The sequence below is a fragment of the Giraffa tippelskirchi genome, chromosome 5 (genome assembly GCF_054371585.1).
Source record: "Giraffa tippelskirchi isolate mGirTip1 chromosome 5, T2T-mGirTip1v1.2.pri, whole genome shotgun sequence".
Lineage (NCBI taxonomy): Eukaryota > Metazoa > Chordata > Mammalia > Artiodactyla > Giraffidae > Giraffa > Giraffa tippelskirchi.
This window is the reverse complement of record NC_137279.1, coordinates 90,342,728-90,353,254: the sequence shown is the minus strand read 5'-3', so window position 1 is coordinate 90,353,254 and position 10,527 is coordinate 90,342,728. Positions and strand designations below refer to the sequence as shown.

The window sequence follows — 10,527 nt, the reverse complement described above, 5'->3', positions numbered from 1 at the left end:
AATGTCAAATTTCCCTGAAATTTGCCATAGCCAGACTAAAAGACTCATCAGAATCCCAGTACATTTGACTGACTGCCAAGTGTACATCAAATGTGTACCTTCCAGATAGCAGAGACCAAGGTCTCAAAATAGAAAACACAAAACAAAACAAAACACCTAAGAAGATCAGGTAGAACATTTACATCTTCAAGACCCAGGGAGATAATTGTAAGTTCCTCCTAAAAGGATTTTTGTTCTTTTAAGGTTAAAATTCTGAAAGGATGTTTTATCAAACTGGGTTTTTCTAACTGCTATGAAAATAATAATATTGTTATTATTTTAAAATGTCAAAAGAACCCCAATTTGGCCATATCTAGGGCAAGATTTCCTTTAATTCACAAATAAGCAATATTAGTAAGTATAAATTCTTTACCTACATAAGAAAATCTTCCCAGTGACTCTAACAAATTGAAGATCAGTGTCTTTCAACTAAGCAAAAATTTTCTAGTGTTTTTCAACTGAGGATAACCTAGATACCTTTTTTTAAAACTAAGTTTCAAAGAAAACCTACTCCTCCAGCAAGGACTTTAACATCACCAAATTAAATTCAGGATTATCAACCAATAAAGGAGGATTTAAGATCCAGTAGAGATACAGCCAAATTTGGTTTGAGTCCCCAAGGGGGGAAAAAAAATGGGCCTCTTGGATGGGTCCAAGATGTTTCTCCTGGTGCCAGTGTTTCAGATCCTCATACAGTTGTAGTGAAAAAGAGAAGTCTTTTCTGGGTCCCTTTGTGATCACTGAAACTGTCAATTGAAAAACAAAACAAAACAAAAAACCCACACAACCTAAAAGTTGTGAATTATGTTTTACTTCAGGGCTTTACTGAAGACGATAGCCTGGGAGACAGCCTCTCAGATAGCTCTGAGAAACTGTTCCAAAGAAGAGGGAAGCCAAGATACATAGTACTATTTGCTCAAGAAAATTTGTAATCAAATATGAAACAATGACTGCTTGTCACAAAAAAAGGCATCTCAAGTTAACAATTTTAGTGCTTTTCTATGCAAGGGAAGATTCAGAAGTCTGGGTTCATTCAAATTATTCCTTTACTATGCATCTTTACAATCTGGGGCCAGCGTTCTGCTTTTTCCATCCTGACTTTCCCTCATGGTGCACCACCAGGGCAGCTGATGGATAGTGACTGATGGACAGACGGCAAGCAAAATTTGTTGTTGGCTGGAATAACAGGCAGCATTGTTTTGTGCACACATTGTTTATTTACAAGTGTGTTTCTTAACTTCTATACATTTAGCTATTTTCCAGCTCTCATTTAGTCTCAGTTACTTATTTCTAGTTTATTAACGAATGCTAAGAAGGTAACTGGAAGTATCTACCACAATCATCCTATCAGATATATGCAGGTTAATTGGCTCAAATTCAAAAATTTAAGTCTAAGCATCATATTTTCTACACTTGCCATGAGTAAATTGTTGGTATTTATGTGTAAGATTTCATAGCTTCCTTAAAATAATCAGATCTCAAGAGTGAAACAAAAGTAGAAGAAACACTTTTGTCACTGAGGTAGTGGCCACAGATGAGGGGGATATATATTCTGATGGCATATGTGCCACAAAAATATTCCCAGGGAAGAAAATAAATCATGGCAAGTTATAACCTTAATCAGGGTAAGTATAAAATAATGTTCAGCCATTATCTTACTGATCTTTATAACATTTCCACAATTAAAGGAACTCAGAAGTACTTCAACACTTTTCATATATTTTATGTACATGACCTCCAAGTACAGTGATTATACCCTTCATGAGAAGGTACAAATTTGGTTACTATCAGTAATAAGAATACAGAAAAGTTACTAGGCTTATATGTTTAAATTTTTAGTAAGATCACTTGCAACATATTTGTGATATATAAGCTCTACAGTAGTCAGAACATCATAAGGAATAGTGTAATTAAAACCTTAATCAATATGGTATAGTACTTAACAAGCATGTGTGTATGTTTATGGATAAACGAACATAAACAAACAGTAAGTTATTTCTACATAATCTATCTACTATTATAAATGTTTTACATCTTTGGTAGCACAACATAGTAACCTCACAGAATTACTTAGAAATGTTGCTTTTTTTCTTCTACAATCTTTGTTTTCCCATTCCATTAATAGTACAGGACATCCAGAGGTTGATTGCCAGAATTCTAGCATCTCCAGGGATAGTTAGTAGAAGTGGTTGGATAACTGGTAGTACTAGTAAAAGTAGAGTTGACTAGTAGTTGAACTAGAAAAAGTAAAATTTGAAGAGATGGACAAATTCAGTAATAAGTTAAATAAATGCTTGTTATGGCTTAGGTTTCAGACTCAGGCACTTGTTCCCCATATGCCAGTCACTGGGAAAATGAAAAATGGTACAGTCAATGATGCAGCAATAAGCCAAGATTGTTTATTCAAGGTTCTGTCTTTCCAAGTACCCTTCTGAAAGCATTCTTCATGTCCTTATTCCTGAGGCTGAAAATGAGAGGGTTGAGGAAAGGAGTAAGGACAGTGTAAGGGACTGACATAAGTGTGTCATCTTCCCCTGATGTTTCTGGCCTCAGATAAACAACAGATGCAAAATCAAAGTGGATAATGACCACTGTGAGTTGGGAGACACAGGTTGAAAATGCTTTCTGCTTACCGTCAGCTGATGGGATCCTGAATACAGTGGGAAGAATGAATACGTAAGTGAGGATGATAAGCAGAAGGGTTCCTATCAAGCCTGTCAATGGGATCATTGTTATAATGAATTCTATGAGTTCACTGTCTAGACAAGAAAGCTCCACAACAGCCCTCGTATGACAGGAGAAGTGTTTGATAAGGTTGGGGCTGCAGAAAGAGCCTCTGAATATCACCAGAGTCTCTGTCACAGAAATTAAGGAGCCTAGAAGAAACACATCTGAAAACCAGATCCTATAATTGGAATGTTTCTATTCTTGGTCAGAAGATCTGCCAGCATCTTGGGGATAATGGTCAATGTATAGCAGGTCTCAAAGAAAGAGAGTGCACTAAGGATGAGGTACATGGGTGAGTGGAGAGATCTGCCTACCCAAGTTAGATACATAATGGCCAGGTTACCTGTGAGGGTGATAAAGTAGAGGCAAAAGGAAACCACAGAAAGGAATGTCTGTGCATGTGGGTAAACAGAAAAGCCAACAAGAATGAACTCTTTCAGGATTGTCTGGTTGATCTTCATTGTTAAGTGTCTGAAATCTAAAAATAAAGGGCCAAGTAAATATTTAATTATTATTCTTTGAAAATTTTTGCTGTGACTAACCAATGATCAATGTTACAGTTACCAAAGGATTTTTCTTTTAATTTAGTATAGCAAAGCTCCATAGGTATATAGGTAAAGTCCTTATCTAATTTTTCATCCATTTTTTCTTTTTTATTGAGCAACCAATTATTAATCTCATATTATATAACAAAAATATTTTTCTGATCTATTTTATGAAGAATTTTATTGGCTGCTAATACAGTAAATCAAAAAACGTTCTCATTGTTGTCCAGATGATGGAAATTTGTATGTATTGGGTGATTCAGAGTTGGATCAGATTTTGAATCTTGAAAAAACTACCAGGCAGTTAATAGTGTCAGGGTCATCAACTTGCACATATAATATCTCTAAATATCTAATGAGAGAAGATTGATAGTTGACTTAGAAATTTGGGGACCAAATTTAAACAAAAGCTTACAATTATGAAAGAAGCTTAAAGTTATGAACTTTTTTTGCAAAAGAGTCAAGTCTTGCAATATTAAAGGAAAGTAAAGAACATGCTCCATTCCCTCTCTTCTAAGGGGAGAGAAGGAAAATAGAATGTTCCAGGACTCAGGATCAATCATGGTTAATTAGAGTGTGTGGATGACATTAATGAGCAGACTCTTTATGAAAGTGAGAGGGTAACAGGCAGGAAGGCCAGGGCTCTCCAAACAGAGGAAATAGGCTGCAAGTGTCATACTTTTTTTTTTTTATCTCTCTCTTAAGCAGCAGGAGGAAACAAACTAGTTTTATAATTTTTTCCCCTTCTTTATACAAATTTAAAGAGGTTTCCCTTAAAATACTGTGTTGCCGTAATGACACCTGGTTCCAGCTGAACTAAACTTTTCTCAAACTTTGAGATAACCAATGCATTTTTCTTATGAAAATGTTTGCCTTATGCAATGTTAATATACTATGCATTTATCCCAGACTCTGTCTTCAAGTTGGTTCTGCCTAAAGGCTCAGGACTGACTTGACAAATCGGTATGTTATACTCAGACATTTTCCCCCTAATCTATGTAAATGAAACTATTTGTATGGTAATCTGTCTCTATGCAGGAGCGGAAGCCTCGAGCAGCAGAGAGGAGATGTCCCACGTCCAAGGTAAGGAGCAGTGGCTTCTCTTTCCTGGAGCAGATGTGAAGAGATACCCCACATCCAAGGTAAGAGAAACCCAGGTAAGACAGTAGGCGCTGAGAGAGAGCATCAGAGGGTAGACAGACTGAAAGCACAAACACAGAAAACTAGCCAGTCTGATAGCACGGACCACAGCCTTGTCTAACTCAATGAAACTAGGCCATGCCGTGTGGGGCCACCCAAGATGGACAGGACATGGTGAAGAGGTCTGACAGAATGCAATCCACTGGAGAAGGGAATGGCAAGCCACTTCAGTATTCTTGCCTTGAGAACCCCATGAACAATATGAAAAGGCAAAAGGATAGGATACTGAAAGATGAACTCTCCAGGTCGGTAGGTGCCCAATATGATACTGGAGATCAGTGGAGAAATAACTTAAGAAAGAATGAAGGGATGGAGCCAAAGCAAAAACAACACCCGGTTGTGGATGTGACTGGTGCTGGAAGCAAGGTCTGATGCTGTAAAGAGCAATATTGTATAGGAACCTTGAATGTTAGGTCCATGAATCAAAGCAAATTGGAAGTGGTCAAATAGGAGATGGCAAAAGTGGACATTCTAGGAATCAGAGAACTAAAATGGACTGGGGTGAATTTAACTCATATGACCATTATATTTACTACTAGGGGCAGGAATCCCTTAGAAGAAATGGAGTAGCCATCATGGTCAACAAAAGAGTCTGAAATGCGGTACTTGGAAGCAGTCTCAAAAACAACAGAATGATCTGTTCGTTTCCAAGGCAAACGGTTCAATATCACGGTAATCCAAGTCTGTGCCCAGACCAGTAACACTGAAGAAGCTGAAGTTGAACAGTTCTATGAAGACCTATGAGATCTTTTAGAACTAACATCCAAAAAAGATGTCTTTTTCATTATAGGGGACTGGAATGCAAAAGTAGGAAGTCAAGAAACAGCTGGTGTAACAGGCAAATTTGGCCTTGGAGTACAGAATGAAGCAGGGCAAAGGCTAACAGAGTCTTGCCAAGAGAACACACTGGTCATAGCAAACACCCTCTTCCAACAACACAAGAGAAGACTCTACACATGGACATCACCAGATGGTCAACACTGAAATCAGATTAATTATATTCTTTGCAGCCAAAGATGGAGAAGCTCTATACAGTCAGCAAACACAAGACCAGGAGCTGACTGTGGCTCAGATCATGAACTCCTTATTGCCGAATTCATACTTAAATTGAAGAAAGTGGGGAAAACCACTAAACCATTCAGGTATGACGAAAATCAAATCCCTTATGATTATACAGTGAAAGCGGCAAATAGATTTAAAGAACTAGATCTGATAGACAGAGTGCTTGAAGAACTATGGACAGAGGTTCATGACATTGTACAGGAGATAGGGATCAAGACCATCCCTAGGAAAAAGAAATGCAAAAAAGCAAAATGGCTATTGGAGGAGGCCTTACAAATAGCTTGGAAAAGAAGAGAAGCAAAAAGGAAAGAAGAAAAGGAAAAATATACCCATTTGAATGCAGAGTTCCAAAGAACAGCAAGGGGAGATAAGAAAGCCTTTCTCAGCTATCAGTGCAAAGAAATAGAGGGAAACAATAGAATGGGAAAGACTAGAGATCTCTTCAAGAAAATTAGAGATACCAAGGGAACATTTCAGGCAAAGATGGGCTCAAGAAAGGACAAAAATAGTATGGACCTAACAGAAGCAGAAGATATTAAGAAGCGGTGGCAAAAATACACAGAAGAATTGTACAAAAAAGATCTTCATGACCCAGTTAATCACGATGATGTGATCACTCACCTAGAGCCAGACATCCTGGAAAGTGAAGTCAAGTGGACCTTAGGAAGCATCACTACGAACAAAGCTAGTGGAGGTGATGGAATTCCAGTTGAGCTATTTCAAATCCTGAAAGATGATGCTGTGAAAGGGCTGCACTCAATATGCCAGCAAATTTGGAAACCTCAGCAGTGACCATAGGACTGGAAAAGGTCAGTTTTCGTTCCAATCCCAAAGAAAGGCAATGCCAAAGAATGCTCAAACTACTGCACAATTACACTCATCTCACACGCTAGTAAAGTAATGCTCAAAATTCTCCATGCCAGGCTTCAGCAATACATGAACCATGAACTTCCAGATGTTCAAGCTGGTTTTAGAAAAGGTAGAGGAACCAGAGAACAAATTGCCAACATCTGCTGGATCATCGAAAAAGCATGAGAGTTCCAGAAAAACATCTATTTGTGCTTTGTTGACTATGCCACAGCCTTTGACTGTGTGGATCACAATAAACTGTGGAAACTTCTTCAGGAGATGGGAATACCAGACCATCTGACCTGCCTCTTGAGAAACCTGTATGCAGGTCAGGAAGCAACAGTTAGAACTGGACATGGAACAATGGACTGGTTCCAATAGGAAAAGGAGTATGTCAAGGCTGTATATTGTCACCCTGCTTATTTAACTTATATGCAGAATACATCATGAGAAACGCTGGGCTGGAGGAAGCACAAGCTGGAATCAAGATTCTGGGAGAAATATCAATAACCACAGATATGCAGATGACACCACCCTTATGGCAGAAAGTGAAGAAGAACTAAAGAGCCTCTTGATGAAAGTGAAAGAGGAGAGTGAAAAAGTTGGCTTAAAGCTAAACATTTAGAAAACTAAGGTCACAGCGTCCGGTCCCATCACTTCATGGGAAATAGATGAGGAAACAGTGGAAACAGTGAGATGCTTTATTTTCGGGGGGCTCCAAGATCACTGCTGATGGTGATTGCAGCCATGAAATTAAAAGACGCTTACTCCTTGGAAGGAAGGTTATGATCAACCTAGACAGCGTATTAAAAAACAGAGACATTGCTTTGCCAACAAAGGTCTATCTTGTCAAGGCTATGGTTTTTCCAGTAGTCATGTATGGATGTGAGAGTTGGACTATAAAGAAAGCTCAGTGCTGAAGAATTAATTCTTTTGAACTGTGGTGTTGGAGAAGACTCTTGAGAGTCCCTTGGAGACTGCAAGGATATCCAACCAGTCCATCCTAAAGATGATCTGTCCTGGGTGTTCATCGGAAGGACTGATGTTGAAGGTGAAACTCCAATACTTCGGCCACCTTATGCAAAAAACTGACTCATTTCAGAAAACCCTGATGCTGGGAAAGATTGAGAGCAGGAGGAGAAGAGGATGACAGAGGATGAGCTGGTTGGATGGCATCACCGACTCAGTGGACGTGAGTTTCGGTGGACTCCACGAGTTAGTGTTGGACAGGGAGGCCTGGCATGCTGCAGCTCATGGGGTTGTAAAGAGTCGGACATGACTGAGCGACTGAATTGAACTGAACTGACTGTCTGTATACAAGATTCAAGTCAATCGTTTTATGGCCCGGGATGATTCATCTGGTGTCAAGATTATCCCAAAATACATCTTGTGGATGAGGGGCCTGGTGCTATTCTTTGAGTTTTAAAACATTTCTTTCTTTCATTAACAGACTGCTAGTAACTATATAACATCAAGCTAAAAACTAACAGGCGGGTATTCTTTCTGCCCCCTTCTGATGTCTATGTCAGAAGCTTTCTCTATCTCCTTTATACTTTAATAAAACTTTATTACACAAGAGCTCTGAGCGATCAAGCCTCATCTCTGGCCCCGGATTGAATTCTTCTCTTTTGGAAGCCAAGAATCCCGGCGTCTTTCGTGGTTCAGCAGCAACCTTTCAAAAGTATGGTGCAAGTGGTTGAGATTTTTCCCATTTCTTCTACTTCAAGCTCAGTGCCCAAATAAGATAGATGCTAGTAATTCTATGAATTAGTTGGTAATTCTACATCTCATTTAATCTCATTCTTCTTGGGGTTCTACAACATGTTGTTTTTCCTCATATTTAACACATTCCATCTGCTTTGTATTATACTGAACTATGTTTTTCTTTAGTCATATGTGAACATATTGAATAACTGGCATTATAGAGTCTACATTTTGCCAAATTCTTTCAAACATGTATGATTTATACTCTGCACATAAAAGTGAAGAGCATAGGCAGCTAAGAAATGTGTAAAGCAACTGTGATTATTTTAGTTGCTCTAGAAATAAGACAATTATATCTATAAAGTGTCATATTTGTAAATAAAATCAGACTGTTCTGACTTTAATTGTATATTGCTTTCCTATATCAATGTTTTCTCCTTGAGGTAAAAGGGTATAAGTCATATATTTCTGTGTTTCTCAGGGTGATAATATAGAGAATTTTAAGAAGACAATTATTTGCAGTAGTGTTGGACAAATAGGTAAAATTTTTAAGTGCTGAAGCTATAAACAATTTTCATTTTTTAATTCAGAAATATACAGCATGTAATGTTAAACACAGAGATAAGCAGACATTTCACTATTCCTTAGATTGGTGCAGGTGAAGATTAAGCATTCTCAGGATAGAATCTTGCTGATCACCTGGAGTCAGAAGAGGCAGTAGGAAATCAGCCTAAATTTGCAAAAATAATTTACAACGTATGGACTCCACATGGTAACTCCCTTTGATTCTTTGGTCCTCTTAGACATGACAAGACTTTTATTTTTTCAAAGTCACACATAGTCACATGACCTAATCTTTTCTTTGACCTCTTTTATTTTTCTTGATTCCTTCTCTCACTATATCCACATCATCTATATATAAGCAATTATCTCCCAAAGAGAATACTAGGGTATTTTTCTGCCCTTTTGCATAAGGAATGGCAACCCATTCCAGTACTCTTACCTAGAAAATTCCATGGATGAAGGAGCCTGGCGGGCTACAGTCCATGGGGTTGCAAAGAGTTGGACACAACTGAGTGACTTCACTTTCTTTCTTCCTTTCTTTCTATACCATGAGCAACAGTGTCTAAATGATCCTTGGGCTCCCTCATGAGGTTTTACATAAGTCTCCTTAGTATCCAAATTCATTGTGATTCTCCTAGGAATCCAATTCCAGACTTGCAGGTTATTGTTGAACTTTCAAATATAACCAACCTTCTGAAGGACTCTGCACTGTTTCAGAAGACTCTCTCCCAGTCAGAAAATGATAAGTCCTGATATTCTCTCTCTATTTATTCCTAAACTATTTGGGAAAATTCCATCAGTAGAAAAATTTACACACTAAGGTTCTTAACGGAGAAGGCAATGGCACCCCACTCCAGTACTCTTGCCTGGAAAATCTCATGGACGGAGGAGCCTGGTAGGCTACAGTCCATGGGGTCACTAAGAGTTGGACACGACTGAGCGACTTCACTTTCACTTTTCCCTTTCTTGCACTGGAGAAGGAAATGGCAACCCACTCCAGTATTCTTGCCTGGAGAATCCCAGGGATGGTGGAGCCTGGTGGGCTGCCGTCTATGGGGTTGCACAGAGTCGGACACGACTGAAGCGACTTAGCAGCAAGGTTCTTAAATTCTCTTCACTCTTCAGTGTAATTCTATAAGAAAGGTAGTTATACAGATTGTAGATGTCATCTAAGTATCCCAAAGGGAAAAAGTAATATATTGGCAAAATGAAAAGTTGTTTTAGAAGCCAGTATCCTTGGTACAAAACCTAAGCTCTTTCTGACATATTACTGAAAAACTTAATTTCACACAATATACCATATTCCTTCCAAGACAGTCCAGAGAGGATGTTTTCAGTGTCATCATTAAATTCAGAACCATTTTGAAAATGCAATTAATCAGCAATATAAATTCCAAGACAGTCCTTTCCTTATCTAGTTTTTATTTAATTGTGTGCTAATTACTTACTTAGTGAATAATCAGTGGTAGAATATGAATGTCAAACACTCTCTACTTCTGGCATATTTTAAATGTGTGTGTGTGTGTGTGTGTTTGTATAGGGGAGTTTGGAGTGAGCACACTACATCCCACCCTACCTTCAGTTCTTTGAAATTGTTTCTACATAAAATTTCTTAAATGTAATTTGAAATATGGACCCACTGACAAAAAAAATACACACACCCTTTCCAAAGTCAAAGAGAAATGGTAATTTGGAGATAATACAGTGACAATTAACATGAAGAAGAGAGAGTCAAACCATCTAGAATAATTTCTTACCTTGTGTGTTTTATCCAGGCTCCAAAGCCAATTCAGTATTATATTTATATTATTCCAGGGTAGTCTTCACATTCTTGGAA

At 38.2% G+C, this 10,527-nt stretch overlaps 1 pseudogene; it reads right to left on the bottom strand.

Annotated features, from left to right (window-relative positions):
- Positions 1 to 2,442: 2,442 nt before the first annotated feature.
- Positions 2,443 to 3,227, bottom strand: LOC145507780 (olfactory receptor 10X1-like; annotated as a pseudogene).
- Positions 3,228 to 10,527: the final 7,300 nt, after the last annotated feature.